At 39.8% G+C, this 22,237-nt stretch overlaps 1 protein-coding gene across 2 annotated transcripts in view; it reads left to right on the plus strand.

Moving 5' to 3' along the window:
* RABGAP1L (RAB GTPase activating protein 1 like) overlaps positions 1 to 22,237 on the plus strand; it is a 573,647-nt gene that overhangs the window by 422,046 nt on the left and 129,364 nt on the right. The gene's annotated exons all lie outside the window — the stretch shown is intronic.

Raw genomic sequence — 22,237 nt, forward strand, 5'->3', positions numbered from 1 at the left:
GTATACAATGGGACTAAGCTCCATAACTCTGTAATTTAATTGGTTGTGGTTTTGTTTGCTTGTTTATAACTGTTACAAAGAAAAGTTTCCTTGATGAGGGAAAAAAAGATTGTGGTTAAATCACAGACATTGGGTCTGACAGAATCAGTTCTACTTTCAGCCTTATTTTGTGGCCTTTGGTAAATTAAGTGCTTTAGAACTTTAGTTTTGAGATAATAATAAAATTAATTTATAGTATTATAATTAAATAAGATGATATGTTAAACTTCTTAATAACTGTCTAGGGTATTTACTACCCAATTAACATTAGCTGTTATTATTAGTCACATCCTCTGGTCCACATGACTGTGGAGCAAGTGCTCTTTTGTTTGCTTTTTGTTTTTAAGACAGGGCTTCTCTATGTAGCTTTGCTGGACTGGATGCATTTTACAGACAAGGCTGGCCTTGAACTCACAGCAATCCACCTGCCTCTGTCTCCCTGAGTGCTGGGATTACTGGCATGCTCCAACCATGCCTGGCTGGAGCAGGTGCTCTTAATCTTGGAGCCATCTCTCTACTTAAACTGTTTTCTTAAGATGGCAGAAATATTTTTACTTAGTCCTTTTATAAAATTGTGAGTCCTGACTTTTTTCCTGATACTAAAATAAATCAAAACTTTATCACACGCCCTCTCAAGAAGGTTAGAATAAAGTTGAAAAATGACTAGGCAGGAAAGGCATTATGTGTTTGAGACTAAAAAGATCATCAAATTATACACACATACGAGGAAGTCCAATGAGGTTCTGGTTTTTGCCGTAATTTTTTTCACTCTCGAGCATATGTTTTCCAAAAGTCTTTCTTATATTTGGTCACTTATTTATTAGTGTTTAGTCTGTCCTTGTGTAACTCAGTGCTATCCTTCTGGGTATAAGAGCTTTACTGTGGACCAGCTTAATATTGTAGCTATGGATTAATTGCTTTCTTGAATGGCATGTTAACTTGTTTGTAATATCTTTAATTTCTTAGCATTTTAACCCAGACATAGCCTTGGCAGAGGACACTTTTTGACCTCTGAATAGAAAGGCATCTATTATCTTCTTTACGGGCACTTGAAGACCCTTCAAATGTCATATTGCAGAATATGTTAAAAAAGAAAGGAGGAACCACTGGTAAAGTAGGGATCTGTGCTGTGACTCCCTGTGTGACCCTGAAACTGAGTCCACACAGAGAGCGAATAATATGAGGAACTGCACTGATGCAAACGGTAGTGATCTGATTACCCCGCCTGCCTAGCAGACGGAGCATTCAAGCATACACAGATATGACTTCCCAGTTCTTATATGCCAGAAAAAAAGACTATGCATCTGTTTGCATAAAAGCTAAAATCTGACAACTTTACAGTAGCTCTGAGCCTGACTGAATTTAGAGTGGAACCTTTCTCTGTATTAGAAGTGATTTTGTGTGCATCTTCTGTGCTGTTAGCATTAGCACAGGTCCAGGTGATAACTAAAGAGGTGGAGGCCCAAGGGCCCCTGAAATGTTGTTTCAGTAATGACAGTGACTGAGTAATTGCTTTTATTTTTAAACTTGCTGCTAGCATATCTTAACTGAACATAATAATAGGATTCTTTATAATATTTTCATACATGTATATAATGTACTTTGATCATGTTACCTGATCATGTTTCAACCAATTACACTCACCCGTCCCCCGTCCTGTGCTCCCTTCCCCTCTAGTAGTCCCCTTTTTCATGTGTTTTTTTTTTTAATTGTATTCTTCATGTGGAAAAATATGCAATATTCATATTTCTGGGTATGACAGATTTTCTTAGCATGGTGATCTTCAGTTGCATTTATTTTCCTAAAAATGACATAAATCCATAGCCGACAAATCTATCATGTGTATTTTTTGCTTTTTCTTTTTTTTAAATTTATTTTATTTTTATTTTTTCCACATTTTCTTTATTGTCCATTGGTGAGCTCCCAGGCTGATTGTGACTATTGTGAATAGTGTCACTTGAAAGCATAAATGTACAAGTGTGTGCGATGTGCTGGCTTTGATTTCTTCAAGTATAAACCCCGTGCAATAGCCAAATAGTATGGTGGTTCTAGTTTTAGATTGTGAAAACCTTTGATATCGTTGCGTAACTGCGTTAGTTGACATTCCTAACCAGTGGCATACCAGGGATTTCTTTTCCCCTTCATCCTCACCAATGGTTTTAATTTTGGTTTTGTTTAGGTCTCACACAAATATACAGCAGTTACGACCATGTAGACCAGTGCTTCTCACCCTTCCTAATGCTGTGACCCCATAAACGCCATAATTGTAATTTTGCTACTGTTATGAATTATAATATAAATATCTGATATTTACATTACAGATACGTAGGATATCTGTCATTGACTCCCAAAGGGGTTGCTACCCACATGTTCAAAACCACTGATGTAGAAATTAGAGCCACTGTTCAACTTCAGGTGTCATCTCTTAAAAAAATGTATCCAGTGATGCATTCAATTCATCCTCAAGAGTCTACAAACTCTTTACTGCTCCAACAGTGTTTAAAGTCCAAGTTCAAAGTCTCCTTAGGCTCAGGCAAACTAAACTCTCAGGTCCTTAAAAAGAAAAGGTCACAGCAAAAGTTATATGCTTTCAAGATAAATTGGGGAGAGACATATGCAAACATTTATATTCCAAAGGCGGTAATAGAAAAATATTTAAAATCATCCCAAAGTAGGACCCAAACCAAGCAAAGCTTAAATCTCTGTGTGTAGTCGAGCCACTCCTGCACCCTTGTTGAAGGGGATCCAGGAGACTGCTCTGTCAAGCTGGCTTTGCTCTTTTCTACCTACAACTTTCCTTAGCGAGTTCTGCTCATTGCTGTCCCCTCTACCATCCTGGAGTCTCTGCTGCAGCTTCAGCCTCACTCTCACGGCTTCTCTCCACATCCTCTCAAGGACTACCTACAGGGCGTCTCTACTTGCAGCATGCTGCCTGGACTGCCAGCCTGTCCTTTGACATCTCAATGAAAGCCTCCATGACGTCACAATTCTTATATTCTTCCTGACTCTAAACCCGGCATTACTTGGATATTGCCAAGGTCTTCTGTCAGCACATGCTATTCCTGGCCCCACTTAGCCATTGCTGCCTTTTCAAGCTAAGTATGAGAAGTGAATCTCTAGGTTCTTTGGCTATACAGGGCACTCTGGATATTATCACCTCAAGTCTTGGAATCAGATTTTCTTATCTGCATCCATGACCCTGTGACAGGATGGTCCTGTAGAGTGCTCAGATGCTCTTGGAACAGCTGTCTTCTTTTGCACACAGATAGCACTTGGCTTTCCTATGGTATAGCAACTCCATATTCCTTGATCCATACTTTACATATATGCTCTGTTTCTGACTAAACTGCAAATTGAAAAAAAAAAATTTAAGTTTTACACCTCTCCTTTTATATCCCAATTATCACTGTAAATATGGCTAAAATAACAGTCAGTCTGGGACTGGAGAGATGGCTCAGAGGTTAAGAGCATTAACTGTTCCTCCAGAGGTCCTGAGTTCAATTCCCAGCAAGCCCAGAATCATCTATAATGCGATCTGATGCCCTCTTCTGGCCTGTAGGTGTACATGCAGGCAGAACACTATGCATAATAAATAATGAAATCTTAAAAAAAAAAAAAAACAGACTGAATGTTTTACTGCCTTGAACATCACTCTTCAAGGACACTATACAATACTTTGGTGATAGCTAGATTTTTGTGAGAAATGTTTGAGAGGAATTATTTCTTAAAAGGCAGAATTTAGCCAGATATGACACTTCAGCAGTTGACTGCCACCAAGCCTGATCCCTAGAAGTAGAGAACCAGCTGCAGCAAGTCATTGTGACCTCTACAAGCATGCTGTATTGTACGTACAAGTTCCCCACACAAATAAAAAGTAATAATAATAAAAAAAATCTTTTCAAAGAGGAACAGTTCAGTTTATTTGGCTTGTGATTTTAGAAGTTCCCTCCAAGGTTGGTTGGATAGTTTGCTTCAAGCCTGAGGTGAAGTACAACTTCATGGTAGCCTAGACACATGGCAAAGGTGCCTTCCCTGAGATCCTCTTTCCCCCTAACTCTCATGCTTAAGTCTGTATTAAAACACTTCTAATGAAGTCTCTGACTCTGCTTAGCTGCAAAGTGGATAATCCTGACAGTTTTCTCCATCTTGGCACTACAAATCCTAGCTCGCCTTGAGTAGACATCCTAACAAGCTATGGGGAACTTCCAGCTGCTGGGAGTGACAGTATGGATCTGTTTCTGTTCTCTCACTGCTGACAGTCTCAGTAGTGCCATCAGGTTATATATAAATCCATCCATGGGTTGAGCCATTAGCTCGGTCGGAGCTGTCAGGTCTCAGTCTCTCTCAATGATTCGATGCACCACTTGGAAAGAAAGGCTTCCACATAAGCCTTTTGTGGAGGACACTTCATATCCAAACCATGGCAGCTTTATAATCGATCTCCCACAAAGGATCAGAGTATGGACAAAATGGAGCTAAGTGCAGCCTCCATCTAGTTTGCAAGAGAACCTCCATTTCCGTTTGATGCGCCCTTTACTGCCCACATTTCTATCAGTTTTCTGGTCTGCCAAGCCCTTCCTTGAATCACGCGCACACTCTGCCCGCATCACCCTAGGCTCTCTCTAGCTCACTTCTCCAAGCTTCTCCAGCTTTCTCCTGCAAAGTAACTCCAAAGCTTCGACCTTGTCCATCGTAGAGCAGTGGCGATGGCCCTACCTCTTAAACACAGTTTTCTGCCAGCCAGCCTTCAGGCATCGTAACAAACACTTAAGATAATCACTCCTTATAAAGAGAAAGGACTTATTTTTGATAATGATGTCATGTGTATCAGCCCATGACTGATTGGCCCTGTTGCTTTTGAGCTCATGGAGAGGCAGCACTGCACCACAGCCATAGCATCTAACAACAAAACTGCTTCCCCCACAGAGCCAGGGAAGAAAAGGCAAGCAAAGGGAGCAGAGCCCCACAGTCTGCTTTGGCAGTGTATCCTTGGTGTCCTGGATATTCTAGTAGGCGCCATCTCTTAAAAGATACTTCCAATAATGCTCTCTAAGGACCAAGCCTCTAGCACACACTCCTGTGGGGGACATTATAGACACAGACAATAGCACTCAGGCATAGCCCACCCTCTATTACATGGCCAAAGGAGGAATGAATAAAACGGACTTACTAGAGAACCAAGAATTACAGAATTAGGAGCTGTTTGTGAGAGGTGTGGGGACATCACACACACACACACACACACACACACACACACACACACACACACACACAGAGTTGTTTAGCACCTGGCCAGTGAGTTCAGTATTCCTTTGACCTTCCCAAAGATCATTCCCACTTCCCTTTCTGCTGCCCTTAGGAAGAAGGACTCAGGTTCTCCAGAGGCTTACCTGCACTGTGTAACACTGTGCTTGAATACTTTTTGTGTTAGGGAGGAACACGTGCCGATACTGGGCAGTGAATTTTTGGTCTCCTTGGCATTTGATGAAGCACTTTTGAGTTCAGAGTTCTTGTTTCTGTGCTCAAAGATGATGGCATAAGAAAGACTGAAGGTTCAGTTGTATTTTCTTCAATCTGAGTTAGAAGTGGAAAGACCTGAGCATGGAGAGAAAAGTGCAGTAGCTTTTGCTTGCAGCTTTTTTCTTTCCCCTGAAGGAATGCCTGCTCTCCTGCTGGGGGCAGCAAAGCTCTACTACTAGGTGTAGAAACAGCTTAACAGCAGGGCGCACTGAATTCTGTGGCCTTAGCCTTCCTTTATTTTGTATCTCCAAAAATTATTTCAACATCTCTCTTTATTTGAACTGCTCTTTATTTTAATCTAATGTACCTCTATGTTATGATAGATTCATGCTAAAACAAACCAACAAATATATGTAGAGAACTTCTAACTGTTGAACACTCAGAGGGAATTTTGTTTCAGAAATAATGCATTCTGTGAAGCAGGGATCTATATGGAGGTGGGGAGTCCATTATGCATTGCATGCATCAAATCTTATTTTAAATTTATTGAGGTAATCTTTCATTGTTTATTTCTCATGAGGCAGGCCAGAGTGCCAGGAATCGAGGATACTATAGTAAGCGTATCATTGCCCCGAGCAGCCAGTAATTAATTTGATCTCAGTGTGCCACAGAAAATATGAGGTCATTTGGCAGAGACAGAATTAAACCTCCCTGCCCGACTCTTGTGACTAAAGTAAGTTATCAGCATAAATTCATTCAAGCTTTCAAGTTTGTTACTTTAAAAACCCTTTCTTCATCTTTATCTTCCATGTCTTCGCTTCCTTCTGCCGTTAGTATGGGTATGTTCAGCATTCATTCCACGGCCAACTTCCCACCTATATTCTTCCCTTTTCTCCACCTATTCTTCGTCCATCTTTCCTGCCTCACTTTCGAGAAGCCTGTCACAGTAGGTTGTATCCCGTATTAAACAGACCTATTTTGTTCAGATCCTGGATTAGGTGGGTATGGTGAGGAGAAATAGAGATGACATCAGGTGTCCTACAGTTGTCATGGTTATAGTGGGAGAAGATGATGAGTGTACAGTTGTAATTGTCCTGTCTCACAGGTACTCGGGGCCAGGCATAATGGCATGCCCCTTTAATCCCAGCACTCAGGAGGCAGAGGCGGGTAGTTTTCACTACAGCCTGACCTATATAGTGAGTTACAGGCCACCAGGGCTACATAGCAAGACTCTGCCTCAAAAAAGTAGTAATAGGCAGAGGGTTGGCAACCTAAGACAGGTTGCCAGGTTTATTCTGCGAAAACCAGGAGAGATTTTTTTTTTTTAAAGCATAACTAAACTGAGAACAGAATTTTTGGCAGGACCAGTAACCTGAAAATGTTCACAAAAGAAGAAAGTCTAATGGTGAATCAGTGTTTAGCATCGCTAACCATTAGAGAAATTAAAATTAAAAATACTTTGAGATTCTGTCTCATCTCAGTCAGAATGACTGTCACCAAGAAGACAACTGAAGGGCTGGAGAGATGGCTCAGCTGTTACAGCACTGGCTGCCCTTCCAGAGACCCCGGGTCAGTTCCCATAGCCACGCGCTGGTTCACAGCCATCCGTGACTCCAGTTCCAGGAGCTCCAGCTTCCGCTTCTGATTTCCGCAGGCATGCACGTCCTGCACATAGATGCGTGCACGCAAGACATTTATAAATGAGTTAATGAAAAGGATTTAAAAACAGCAGCAAGTAATAACAAATGCTGGGAGGATATAGAGAAACAGTAACCTATATTCACTGTTGCAGGCATTATGGAAATCAGTGTGATGGCATCTCAAAAAAACTACAAATAAAACTATTGTATGATCCAGCTACACCACTCCCGGGTGTGTACCAAAGGACTCTATGTCCTATTACAGAGATGTGATCATCCTTGTTTATCATTGCTGTCGTCACTAGCAAGGAAATGAAATCAGGCTATATGTCCGTCAACAGAATCAATTATGAAAATGTGGTACACACATACAGTGGAGTTTTATTCTGCCTTAAAGGAAAATGAAGTTATGAAAACTTTAGAAAAAATAAATGGAACTGGAAAATACTATATTAAGTCCGATAACTCAGACTCAGAAAGACAAATACTGTATGTTCTCTCTTATATGATGATCCTGGTCTCTCTCTGTTAGATATGTGTGTTGCAGAGAGTGTAAATATGAATAGAGGCTAAGAAATAGAAAGGGGCCCATTAGAGTGGGAAACGTAAAAGAGAGATTCAGGAGAGAGCATGAGGAGGACATAGAAGGAAGAGGAAGCCGGGTTGGGGTGGAGGGAGGCTACGGCAAATAGCACAGCAGGGAAGAAGGGGGCGCGAAGAGTGAGGAGAATCTACTAAGTGAAATATGAAAATCACACATGGAAACATGCTACTTTGTAGGCTAATTTTAAGTATAATATATAAAAATACAATAAATTGTTAGTGAAAGTGGCCAAGTTGAGTCCTTTGCTGTCTTTATATTGCTACTGTCAATTAGTACATTTTCATCTGAAACTAGATTTTTTTTAAAGATTTATTTTTATTTTATGTGTGTGAATGCTTTGGCTACACATATGTCTGTACACTGCATGGATACAGTGCCCGTGAAAGCCAGAAGGTGGCCACTGGAGTTGTGACTGTCCGTGAGCCACCATGTGGATGCTCTTTAATCCAGGCCCTCTGTGCTCTGAACTGCTGAGCCATCTCTCTAGTGCCTGAAACTATATTTTAATCAAACCAGCTAACCTTCTGACAATTTACTTTTTCATAAAATGAAGGGAGAAGAAGATACTATTGGCAAAGATCTAAATTTCTTTCAGGCAGACACTGTCAATCTGTGCTCTACACCTATGTGTGTGTTTATCTGCATATGTGTATATACCTCTGGGCATGTAGGTTTGAATACCTATGTATGTGTATGTGTTTGTATATTTCTCATATAGCTTAGTCATGTAATGATGGACATCAGTCATCTTACAATTATGACATTTGTTAAAGTGCTTGACTAAATTTATGTGTCTATAGTACTTAAACGTAAGTGGCACCGGGGCTGGAGAGGTGGCTCTCTAGTTGTGAGTGCACACTGCTCTTGCAGAGGACTTATTTGTTTCCCATCACCCACATCAGGTAGCTCACAAGTAACTGTAACTCTAGCTCCAGGGGAATCTGCTACCTGTGCTCACATAGAAATACCCACACACATATTCATAATTAAAGTAAAATAACGCTTTTTTGAGTGGCAGGATAATATAAAATAAGGTAAATATTCCATTTATGAATTTCTTATAAATAATAACAAGGAACTTGTCTTCACCAAATACCTGAAATGTACCAGATGCTGTGTTAAGCCCTTTTGAAATAATCTTCATAATCTTTTCCCCCTCTTTGTTATAGTGAAATACAATATAAAATTCACCATTGTAATAACTTTCATGTACAGTTTGTGTGTTTGAGGTTGTTCCCGTTATTGTACAGTAATAGCAGTCATTTCTAGACTTTGTCATTGCCCCCAGAAGGAGCTATGTCCGTCTCACTCCTCTGCCCTCCCAGGCACCATTCTATATTCAGTCTTAGGAACTGGACTGTTCTAGGTACCTGTGTGGTGACAGTACTTGCGCCTTTCACTTAGCGTAGTGTAGAGCCCTTAATGTTAGTAATCTCCTGCTGTAGTGTACATCTCAGTGGTAAGTGTACTGTCTCATCTGGCTCAGGTCATTCTGCAAGTGATGTAACAGAATCACAGTCAACTCTGTCTTACTGCAGAGCCGCTGTTCAAAACCCTTAAGCTATGATGTATGCACATGTTTAAAACCTCGTGGATACTCGGTAAAAAGAAGCCTTTTTATATCCAATGTGCTATTCACACCTCGTAATTCTCAGTCACAATTCTCTGCCTTTTCATCGTGTACACAGGGAATTCTGAGACTGTGGTAAAATCAGCCTCTGTTTCACAAGTATTGCTTTTGTATAATGAGTGAAAAGAAAGCTTCTCAGTGAAATTATTTAAACTCTGTGTGTAAGATTGTCCAAATTAAAAAAAGTAATGTTTCTGGCTGAATAGGACAGAGGTAGAGAAACCCAGGGCCATTATATGGACAAATAATTGAATTTAGACTGCTGAACTCACTGTCATAAATGATCCTAAAATTAAAATATTCTCTGCTCTTGACTGGCCAGAACAATATTTGATTGTTACGTTAACTCAGTGTTCTTTCGTCGTGCCTCAGATGTATGAAGTCATTCCTGAATGGCATGCCATGCTGTAGTTCAGTTCCATTTGCCTGCACCCAGTCACTGTGTGTGAGCTCATCGTCATTCTCAGAAGACTTTTGTCAGAGGCTGTCACTGAGCCATAAGTTCTTATGACACTTTTTATCTGTGTGAGTTGCTAGTACTGCTTTTCAGCATGAAATAGACTCATTTTGTTCATTAAGGTGTTGACAATTTGATGACTCACTTGAGAATCAATTGTTGTCATCACAATGGTGTAACCAGTCAGAAAAAAATGTAACTGAAACATAAATTTATTTGATACTCACTTTGTGAATGTTGAGAGAAAGCTTAAACATTCCCCTTGTACTAAAACTATAGTACCTAGCACTCCAGCTTGCAGGTTCTCCCCTCTGGCTTTCCTTTGACTATAAGAATTGAGTTTGGGGAAAGTTAAAGTAATTTAGAACAAAGTCATTCGTTTGTAGCATTTATAATTTTGAGATATTTTTTATTTCTATTTTAAAAGATAAAGAGTACATGAAAGAGGAACTATAAAAGGTGTTTAAATAGGTAGCATGCTTATCTCTCAGATTCCAGTGAGAGAATTTGCCTAAAAGGTGGGTGTTCCAGCTCCTTGCCATTATTCAGACTCTGCTATGTGTGGTTTCTTCCACAGCCCCCTGGGGCATTGTCTTCCTGTTCAGGTTAAAGCTAGGGCATTCCCGAGGCCGCATCCCATTCAAAGGAAGAGGAGAGTGCCAGAGATAGATAGTGGAGAACAAGAAGTTTTCTTATAAGCAAATAAACTACACATTACACTTCTATTTAGATTTCGTAGGCAGAAGTTCTGTTGCTGCCCACACAGCGATGGGGGAATTAGGAAATATAGTCTGTACCCCAGTAGTCAGATGCCGTCTTCCAGCTGTACTCTACAGCGGGAGAGCACGCTCTCCTAGGGAGTAGTCACAGTCCGTCCTAGTCTGCTGCTCTGACGAACTTCATCCCCACACAGACACTTCCTCCAAAGGACACATTCCAAGGCTCCATTTAATGACTGCAAAGCCACAGATTGGTAACCTGGGTGTCTGTGTGGTAAGCAATGGGATGGTCTAAAGGGTGTAGAGTCCTAGGTATAAGGAACCACAGAATTCATGGAAGTTCAAGTTAAGAACAACCACCTGGGATCTGGAGCTTTGCTATAGCCAGTAATTAAAACCACTGGATTACTCACCAGAGTGTCTTTAGCCAGTTTCTGATACAACTGAACACTTAACATGGGCAGGGACTAGCACACTCCACAGACATGAATGAGAGATAATTTGCCATTAAGGAAAAGTTCAAAATTTACAAAAGTCAGATTCATTTCATGAAATTCACTAAAGGGCAATTTGAGCCTGACCTCTACAGATGAGAGCAAGATCTTCACAGTTACAGCCAGTGCTATAGTGCCAGGTGAGTGGCTCCGGGCCTGCCCTTCAGGGACTCCAGTGAGTGGAGAAAGAAATAAACCTGAACATGGTGGCACATAGTTTTAATCTGCACTTGACAGCAGACGCAGGTGGATCTCTGTAAGATTGAGGTCAGACTCTCCACATAGTGAGTTCTAGGCCAGCCAGAGCTACGTAGTCAGTCCCTGTCTCAAAATAATCAATAGATGATAGATGGGTAGCTTAGTAGGTAGATGATAGATACGTAGATAGATAGATAGATAGTAGATAGATAGATGGATAGATGGATAGATAGATAGTAGATAGATGGATGGATAGATGGTAGATAAAAATGAAACAGAAACAAAGTAACTACATAAAAAAGAATCAAGGTATGGCGAGATGGCTCAGAGGTTAAAAGCACTGGCTGCTCTTCCAGAGATCCTGATTTTAGTTCCCAGCAACCACGTGGTGGCTTACAGCCATCTATAATGAGATCTGATGCCCTCTTCTGGCCGACAGTGGCACACATGCAGGGGGAACTTTGTGTACATAATAAGTAAATAATTTTTTTTTAAAAGAAAAGAAAATTAAAATATGTAAAGAATTATCCCCAACCCAAATGCCATGTGGCTTCAAAAGAAAAAAACTATGATGAAGAAGAGAGCTAACAATCTGTGGCCACGAAGAGCCAGGAGGATGGGTAGCGAGTAGGTTGGAGAACCCTGTGAGGATGAGTGTTCTGTGCAGCCGCCTGGCACCGGGAGTAGTGGTAGATACTATGCTAGATGAAGAACCCAGGGGAGAGGAGGGGGTATTTTATTCTATATAGGCAACTACAAGTTAAAGAGACAAAACAGAAGTTCTTTCCTGTACTCATGTGCTCTCCCTGTCCATGCAGTGGTGGCAGATGCTGTGAAGCCCCACAGCCTTATATCCAGCAGAATGCTCTATAGATCCTAGCAGGGCTGTGTGGCTTAGTAGTAAAGTTGGTGGCCAGGATGCAAAGGGGAGAAAGAGCAGGGACTGAGATCTCCATACCCCTTCCAGGTCGTTCATTACTCAGTGACTGAAAGAGACCTCTCACTAGGCTCCATTGTCACAAGAGCTGCAAGGAGCAGGCTCTTAACACACAGGCTCTGAAGGAATGGTGCTGATCCAGACTACCAAACTCTTGAGTTCCTTTATTCCTCTCTTACTATCTTGGTCCAAGAGCTGTTTCTCAGTGTTTTGTGTAGCTAATTTCCTTCTCTTTCCTAAATTAATTGACAGTTATATATAGCATGTATTATCCAAAGCTCACAAAACACTTTAAACAGCAACATGATGGTAACTTTATTGTTTAGTTTAGAAACCTTTCTGTTCTGTACCAAAACCCACAGTGACTCAGCAATTTCCATGTCTAAAACTGTCTTTTCCTTTTTCCGGGCCAGCCCTTATGGTGGTTACAAGTTACTAATAGCCTATTGGGAAATGTGCGTTTTGGTATCGGTTATTACATTCTCAAGGAATCACTGCACTTAACTGGCTTAGATTAGTTAACTTAGGTGTATGGGTAAACATGGATTCCAGGGAGGAAAACAGGATTCAAGAAGGGTACAGTTCAAAATGTCTTTAAGTTTCCTGGGTTTTTATACTTCTACGCATTTTTTTACTGTTTATTTATGAAATTAAAACAAGTAACTGCCTTGCTATAAGAAAACTTACTAATTGCAAAGAGCAGAAACTAAGTGAAGCACACCCACCATCTTTACATTGAAGTAACTCATTTCATTCCTGAGCAGACCGCCAGGTTTCTCTCTCGTTTTCCTGTGGAGGAGTCTCTGAGGGAGAGTAGAGCAAAAAATACTAAATCTGTAAATGTCAAGGGGCCATTTTAGTTGATTCTTGCTTACCAAAATAAAAGAGTTCAAAGGCTGTGTGAAATTGTAATATTTTAAAAGTAAAATAACTGAGCAAGTAGAATTTGCTAAGGCAAAAGTCTTCTTTATATGTTCTTTTCTTCCATTATCTTCTCAGGTAATGATTTAAAAGCTGCCTGTTCTTTCTACTGTGACCTGAACAGATAACCCAGTATTCCATAGGCAGAGAGCAAATATAGAAGATAGAAGAGGGCAGTGATGGATGTTGTGAACTAATCCAAATAAATTTACTGGGTTGCCATCCTCCAGTCAGTAAGAGAAGGCCTCTGTCAGCCAAGCAACATCGAAGCTAAATGGTACTCTAAAGATGAAGGCAATAATAAGTTTTATATGTCCAAGGAGGCCAGTGTGGTTGGAATTGAGCGACCTAGTAGGAGTTAGGGAGGAAGAATTGTGGCAGAAGCCAAGTCCGTAAGAGCATAAAAGCAAAGTATGGCATGTGCACTGGGGTTCAGCAGGAAGCCGTTATAAGTTTTAAGCAAGTAGTTTGCCTTGAGATTTTGGTTTTCGGACATCATTTTCACTGAGGAGTGCTGGTGTATAGGATGTAGATGAAGGGGCTGACCATAGAAACATGGACTCTGCTTAAAATGTTATTGCAGCACACCAAACAGAAAATAAGGCTAGCATCAGCTAAGGTAATAAATATGGAAAAAGAAGGCAGATTCAAAGATACTTGTTGAAAGTATGAATTTTTCAAGACTTGTAAATGGTTTGGAAGGCTGGGGGAAAGAGAAATGAAGGATGTCCTAGTCCATCTGCATTACTGTAGCACAGTGTCTAACACTGAGTAATTTGAAACTAGGATTAATTCAAGGGTTCAAAAAACCATAGGGAAAGCCTTCTGGAGAGGGTGCCCTGGCTGGGTCACAACAGAACAGAAAAGTAGAAAGGGGACCAGCCAGGTGAAGATGGGACGTAGATAGAGGAGCATGCGCTGAGGTGACTGCGTACCCTTCCCAGGAGTCATCCCATCAGCCTAGGGGAGCCACAGCTCACTCCACAGGACCAATCTCAATCTTGCTGAGCCTGGAGCCCCAGGACCCAGTTATGTCTCCCCTCTTAAGTGTTCCACCGTTTCAGCGCTGGCTGGAGACTGTCAGCACATGAATCTTCCCGGGACAAGCCACAAGCACACCACAGCTATGCTGCTCTGGAGAGAGCACTTACTGAACTTTAAGACTGTAGGGAAATTCACTGAGTCTGTTGAAATAAACAAACAATTATCAGGATAAGAACATGAATTTATTAATATCCTTATGCCTATGGGAACCCTGAACTCAAAGAAATTTTAGATGTCTGAAGCTTAAGTATTTCCTTTAAAGACAGGCTTCATATTATTTGTGTGCGTGTGTGTGTTTATGAGTCCCAGATGACTGGCCTTAAACTCCTAATCCACTCACCTTCTTCTCCCAAATGTTGGAGTTACAAGCTTGCATATGCCCCTAGGCCTAGCTTTTGGCCCCACTGTTCTATTCTCGACTTTTTGGAGAATAACATTTTGGCTTCTGTATGTACATGAGGACATGTGGCATCTGTCCCTCCATGCTTGGCTTCCTTCATACCCTCTAGCACTTCAGTCACATTGCTGTAGATGACAGAATTTTGGTTTTTTAGGGCCAAATAATATTCTGGAGAAAGAGAGAGGGAGATGTAGAAATTTCCTTTATACATTCATGATTTGATACACTTAGGTTGATGTAATCTTTGGCTATTGTGAATAGTTATTTCTACACAAAACATTGTAATGCAGATGTCTCTTCTGCATACAGATTTCTGTTCCCTTGCCTATGTATGAGTAGTGGATCAAATGTTAGGTCTATTTTTAGGTTTTGGATTTTTGTTTTGTTTTGTTTGAGACCCTGTTTTCCATAATGGACACAGAGATTTACATTTCTGCCAACAGTGTATAAGAGCTCCACTTTCCCCACAGCTGTGCCAGCATTTGTTAAATTTTTAAGTGATTTATTTTTATTTTTATACTCTATATCTGGAGGTGAGTGTGCATGAGTATAGTTCCATTTGAAGGCTAGAAGGGGGTTTCAGACAGAACTGGTGGTACAGGCAGCGGGGAGCCACCCAGCGTGAGTATTGAGATAGGCATTCCAGTCCTCTGCAAGAACAGCAAGCACTCTTAACCACTGTTTATTTTTGTGTGTTTCATAGTTGTCATTTTAACTGGTGAGGCAGCATCTTATTATGGCCTGATTTATATTTCCCCAATAAGTAATGATCTTCAACTTTTCCCTATTTCTTTGGCTATTTGTATATGTTTTTATGATAAATGTTTATTTCTGTCATTTGCCCAATTTTAGTTGAATTATTTGGCTTTATTGATATTGGGTTATATGTATTCTCTATGTAATCTGGATATTAATCCCTGTCAGATAGTCAAAATATTTTTTCATTCTTATGTTTGCCTTTCTCTCTCAGTTGTTTCTTTTGTTGTTCAGAAGCATTTTAAATTGATAGGCTATCCTTTGTCAGTTTCTTGTCTTGTTGCTTACATATGAGGCCATGTATAAAAAAGTCTTTGTCTAGACCAATGTCCTAAAGCATTTCCTCCTTTTCCCCCTTGGGGGATTTCAAAGTTTCTACTGCTACATATAAATCTTTGCTATAGCTTTAGTTGACTTTTTTCTTATGTTGAGACATAAGAAGTTCCTGTTTGTTTCTTTATAAAGATATTCATGTTTTCATTGGTATCTGTGTCTTGTTCTTGATCTTAGAACGTCAATATCCTCTTCCAATTTAAATGATGTAAGTTATGAGTTTATCATAGATAGCTCATATTGTGTTGAGGTATATTCTTTCTGTGCTGAATTTTTAGAAAGTGTTTATTATGAAACATTATTAAAATTTATCAAATGCTTTTTTGTGTCTTGAGATCATGATGACTTTCATCCTTCATTGTGTTGCTATAATGTTTCTCTACACGTATTTATTGACAAATATTTACACACTGGCATAAATCAACTTCATGATTATGTATAATCTCTTTTAGATGCAATTGCATCTACTGATACTTATTTAATAGTATTTTCTTGAGAATTTTTGCATCTATATTCAGCGAAGATGATTGTCTCTTTTTCTTTTTTGTCATATTCTTATCTGGTTTGGGTACCTGGTATGCTGACCTTATACAATGAATAGGAAGGCTTCCCCCTCTCCCTTTTAATTCTTTCTCTCACCATAGTATCCTTTCATTAAAAAAGTATATACTTATTTTACTATTTATCTTGCTTGACAAATTTAAATAAAATAGTTAGAAAGCTCATGGGTGACTATTATATGATATTCTGTTATTCATCAGTTTAGTGTACATTTGCTAGGTATGAAGAAACCTATTGAAAGGCTTGTGGGGCTGGGCTGACACTGATTTTGAACTTGGAACTTCTTATTTGTATTTCCACCATCATTTAATGTACAATGGGAAAGATGACATCAAGGCAAGAAACAAACAATCACTTAAGAACAGTTTAATGCTCTGTCAAGCGCATCAATGGTCCTAGATTACCTTACAGACCATTATGACGTTTGATTGTGTAGTTTTGGATGGAACAGGAGGTTCACGAGGATGTAAGATAAGATGGATTACTGAGACATGAGGAGACTGTTAGATGAGTTATTGACACTGTACAGACAAACAGAGGGTCCACAGCATGATAGTAGCTCAGAGTATAGTAGAGGCCCAGCACCAGAGACAGACACAGCATGATGGGGCCGTGGAAGAGAACAGAGCCCACAAGCAGAGGCTATTTCTCTACCTCTTTGAGAATGGGGTGAGTAGGGGCTTCACAGCACGAGCCTATAGCCAGGTGCTCTGATTCCCAGGTTGGAGGCAGGGAAAGGGATGGAAACCAGCATGTGACACTGCTAGGTGAGAAGTCCTAGCACCAGAAGTCAGTTAGCTTGGAATCTGCAGTCAGAGTCCTTATGGGGAGCCTATCAGTATGTGAGAAGAGGCCTGGTCATTCTTAGAAAATTTGGCCTTCTCAAGTTTTTGAAAAAAAATATTTTAATATCTTTTTAGCTGACTATAGTATCACATGCCTTTAATCCCAGCACTCAGGAGTCAGAAGTAGGTGGATCTGAGTTTGAGGTCAGCCTGGTCTATAGAGTGAGTTTTAGGATAGCCAGGGCTACACAAGAAACCCTGTCTCTAAAATACAAACCCAAAATTATTACATTCTTTATACCTGAGTGGAGCCCCATAAAGACACATCTTGATTTTCCTGTAAGTCAGTGGCTTTCAAGTCCAGTTGAATCTGAGTACTCAGGAAACTGAAACAAGAGAATTTGAAGTTCTAGACCAACTGTTGAGTGGACTAGTTCACTGGAGCTAGTTCCACACAAGCCTAAGCCATACTGCAAACCAAATGGAGCCCTTAAACAAAAGTAAGACCTATACTCCATTCTCAGCCTTGCCTGCTTGCTGGAATTGCAGCTACCATTCTTGGCACAAGGACATGCGGGAAAAGTTCAAAAAGAGAAAACACTGTTTCTCAGCCCATGTCAAGTGTAGCAACATGAGAAAAACATGCAAATGTGTGTTATATAAGAATTATATCACAAGGGCCCTTTACAAGGAAATGAGAACCCAAAGGAATGCTTAAACTCAAGCATTCTTATACTGTATTTGGTGAAGAATGGGGAGCTAAAGAAAAAGTTACCAAGAAGAAGGTATGAACTAAGAGTGGTGAATTTAAGGATTTTTTTTTGTTGTTGTTGTTGTTGTTTTTTGTTTTTTGGTTTTTTTTTTTTTTTTGGTTTTTCAAGACAGGGTTTCTCTGTGTAGCCTTGGCTGTCCTAGACTCACTTTGTAGACCAGGCTGACCTCAAACTCACAGCAACTTGCCTGTCTCTGCCTCTCAAGTGCTGGGATTAAAGGAATGCCTGGCCAAGGAAATTTTGAGAAGGCCTGTTTAATAGGCTCATTTAGTATCCCCCAACTGCACAGAGAGATGCGATGCTCATGCTTAGCAAGGACCCCTTAGATGGGACTCTGCTTGCTTTTAACACATGGTGGCAAAACATCCTCCTAATGTTTCTCATTGCTGTATTAAGCCCTGCTCAGGGGGGAGAAACTGCCATCAGTAAAACAGCCCACCAAGTAGGCAAGACCCAAATATACTTTTACTCATCTGTACTATCCTCATGTGGCATAGGCTGTGGCAATATTGAATGTGGAAAAGCATTGTACTCACAAGAGAGAGGGAGGGAGTAATCACCACCACACAAATGAAGGAAACTTCAGTTCTACTCTTACTGTTTTGTTTTGTTTTGTTTTTTGCTAGTGCTGAAATCTACGAATGCATGTGTGCGATGGAGTGGAGTATAAAGGGGCTGTACACTGTATTACAACTCGGACTTGTCCACTTTAAAAAATGAAGGGCTCCATCTTGACATGTTCATTTTGCAGAAACAAATTCACTTGTAATACAGGAGTTGACCCATATAACTCCCTTACAGGAAATATTATTTTTCATTGTGACAGCTGTTAAACTAGCTCTAGCATTCTATGCAGCATGAAAGATACCATAGTTTGCCAGCTTAATGGATACTTGGAGATGAACCAGAGAAGGTTGAGACAATTAACAATTTACAAGATTAGTCCAATACCCATTATTTTTCACGGTAGCAAAACACGTACATAAATGCTAGCAAGAATGAAATTCTAGTCTACCTTCACAGATCACTAATTAGTCTAGATTCTATGACATCACTTTAATCTGATCAACTTTAATTTTTTAAAAGCCTCTCTAACATATGTTTGTGCCTTCTGGTCAACCATGAAAATAAATATGAGCTTTATATACACTTCCTAGGAAATATGATGAAAAACCTGAGATAGCATTCCATTTCACACCTATGTCACAAACATGACTTCAAGAAAGAAACTCTTGTGTGAATGGACTTTGGCGGAGCTTCCAAGATTATAGCTTCTGGAAATGTCTGATTGACGTGGAAACAGTCTGTCACTTAAAATTTAGATGTGCTGTGTCATCAAAAGTCTATATTTAAAAGTGATATTCCAAGGCAGGCAGTGGGTCTCCTGCACTCAGGCCCCTCCTACCACCCAGCCCTATGAATCTCAGATTCCTTCTTAGCAGATGGCAGTGACAGGTCCTGGACCAATTCTTTTCAAATACAGGGGTAAAGCATAATTGTAATATGACGGTTTCTTTATAAGGTAATTGAAAAATAGCCAATGCAGGAGATGCTGAGTTCCCTGCTGTCCACATGTACTCTTGGATCTTGACTTTCTGCAAGTGTCATGGCTGTGACCATCACTTATCTGTTGTCTGGTTGTTCCATCACTAGAACAAATAAGTTGTTATGTCTTCATATCTTCCAGTGCCTAAGATCTCATATTTTACAACTCTGCTGTAAGATCTAGAATATTTTTTCAGTGTGTGCAACGTTGTATTAGAAGACATTATCCAAACACCTATGTATCTGAGGCATCAGGGAAGGTTGTGAATAATGGTCACAACATCAGCTACAGGACACCCCGTGAGAATCAGGGAAGGTCAACTCATAGAAAACAAATTGTCTTTAAACAGTTTGGCTAATATCACAGATGTGTGGGATAGACTTACCCTCTCTTGTTCTAAAATAATACCTTACGATATTAAAACGTATATTAAAGTCTCTAGCTGAAAACAAAGTAGGGCAAGAAGAAAATTTGAGAGATGTGTAAGTTAATGATGTTGAGAGTGATAACTGTTCCATGGATACATGTTTATTGCTAAGTACATTGTCTTCCTTCAGGTTTCTATTGCTATGATAAAACACCATGACCAAAAGCATGGGGAGAAAGGATTCACTTCTTTTAAAGTTTCACTTTGTAGTCCATTATTTAAGGAAGTCAGGAAAAGAACTCAAACAGGGCAGGAACCTGGAGGAAGAAACTGATATAGATGCCACAGAAAAGTGCTGCTTACTGGCTTGCTCCTCATGGCTTGCTTAGTCTGTTTTCTCATAGCACCCAGGGCCACCTACATCAGGATGGCACCACCCACAACGGGCTGGGCCCTTCCACATCAATTGCTAATTGTTAATGGAGAAAAGATATCACAGTCTTACCTACAAGCCAGTCTCTGGAGGCACTTTTTCAGTTGAGGTTCCCTTTTTTTCAGAGTGATCCTAGCTTCTGTCAAGTTGACATAAAACTATCAATCACATACATCAAATTGTATACATTAACTGTCTACAACTTTGTGTGAGCATTTATATCTTAAAAATAATATATATGTACACACGCACACACACACACACACAAATAGTAGCTGCCTTCTGTGCCACCTGTCAGTGCAGTTATTAGAAGTGGAGACAAACTGAGTGCCTTACCAAAAGAAGTGGTAGGGCAGATGGGATGCTGTAAAGTCCATTCAGAGTTATCAAGTCGCTTTGGGGACCATTTTATTCTGTATAAAACAAGCAAGGACAATAACAATATAACAGCATTCTTTGACAGTTTTTCCCTGTCTCACAAGAGATAAGAGATTCCTGAAAAACAAAGCAAACACGCACACACACACACACACACACACACACACACACACACACACAGACTTAGACAAGTCTACAATATCTCAGTAATCTTTTTCTCCTTCTAAGTCCTATAGCTTTGTAAGTTGAATCACCTACCACAGTGCCAGTTAATTATGTGCATCTTTTATTTTATATTCTATTTCTTTGATATATGAGTTACAACTGTAAAATAATGAGACTCGTTTCCCTGTGAGATGACTTATAAGCTTAATCTCATTACATTTCATTTTCCCCTTTTTGTCAAGTACTTGAATAACCTATACCTAGAAGCAGCCTCTGACTATCTTCCTACACCGGAAGTGTTAACGTGGTGTTGGGTGGAATTATGACTTGAATGAAAGAACAGAGCTGGTTGTACGCCATTTTACAGTGCTGAGAGGTCAGTGCTACTCTGAGTGCCGTCTTTCATCTTTGACCTGATTTCTGGATCTTAGGAAATTTTCAAATTTTAAAGATTTTATCTTTTAAAAAGCAGTCAAACGAAAGAGAAATAGCTTGAGAATAGTGCTATGGCACTCTCATTTCCCCTAGTATAGTAAAAGCGTGGGTGCTTAATCTGTGTCTTAGAGTGAGGCAGAGGTACAGGTAGCTTGCCAATATTTTATCAGTCTTTCTGTGGCTCTTTTTCTATTGTTAATATGTTCAGAATTCTCCTTACCTTTCTTAATCCCCATCCAAATAAACACAGCACTTAATACATTTTCTTCTCTTTTATATGACTTCCTGGTAAGAATGATGACAACTACTAGGTATGGCATACCTGCCATGTGCCAGGCTCTATAAGGAATTCCTATATATGTATCTTAATAAATTTGCAGAGCATATTGGCCATGTAGGTGATGTTGCCATTTTATTGAGACTAGAAGAGGGTTAAGTAATTTACATATACATAATAGCTAGTAAATATAATTAAGGAGTGGAGCTATGGCTGTGTTGATAGAGACTTAACTAGCATTTATGAGATTCTGGGCTAATGGTTTATACTGCAATAAAATGGTAGTGGTGGTGCTATAAATGGAGCTAAAAGATGATGTAATAATCAGTACCTTACTATGTTCCTTAAGATATATTTAATTCTTAATACAGCTCAAGGATTAGGCCAATCTCACAAGCCTACTTTCGTCTTCATCAATTATAGACAACAAACACATGCCTATACTATAGCATACAGTGTGCTTTTTCTTTTATTAGTGTCTGATAAACCCTATTATATCATCCTCCTTGGATGTCTCTTTCACTTTAAAGTCCTGAAATTTGGAGATTATTTGCTTTTCCATCTTTCTAACCAACAAAGTAACAATGTAACTTTTTTTTTTTTTGCAACCTAACAGTTTTTAAAATTTAGTGTTCACAATAGTAGGCCTGTGAATTCAGTCAAATATGCTTTTCATTTTACAATGTAAAGCTTTTTAGGTCCTGAGCATGCCGGGCAGTCATGGCCTAGTAGAATGGCTCATACAGAGCACTCTCAAGTACAAGACTTCAATTAGGTCCTTACCATTGTCTTAGGGGTTTAGTGCTATGACACCATGACACTGCCACTCTTACAAAGGAAAGCATTTACCTGGGGCTGGCGTACAGTTCAGGGGTTTAGTCAGCT

Source organism: Acomys minous (genome assembly GCF_964271855.1).
Source record: "Acomys minous genome assembly, chromosome: 1".
In the NCBI taxonomy this organism is placed as follows: Eukaryota; Metazoa; Chordata; class Mammalia; order Rodentia; family Muridae; genus Acomys; species Acomys minous.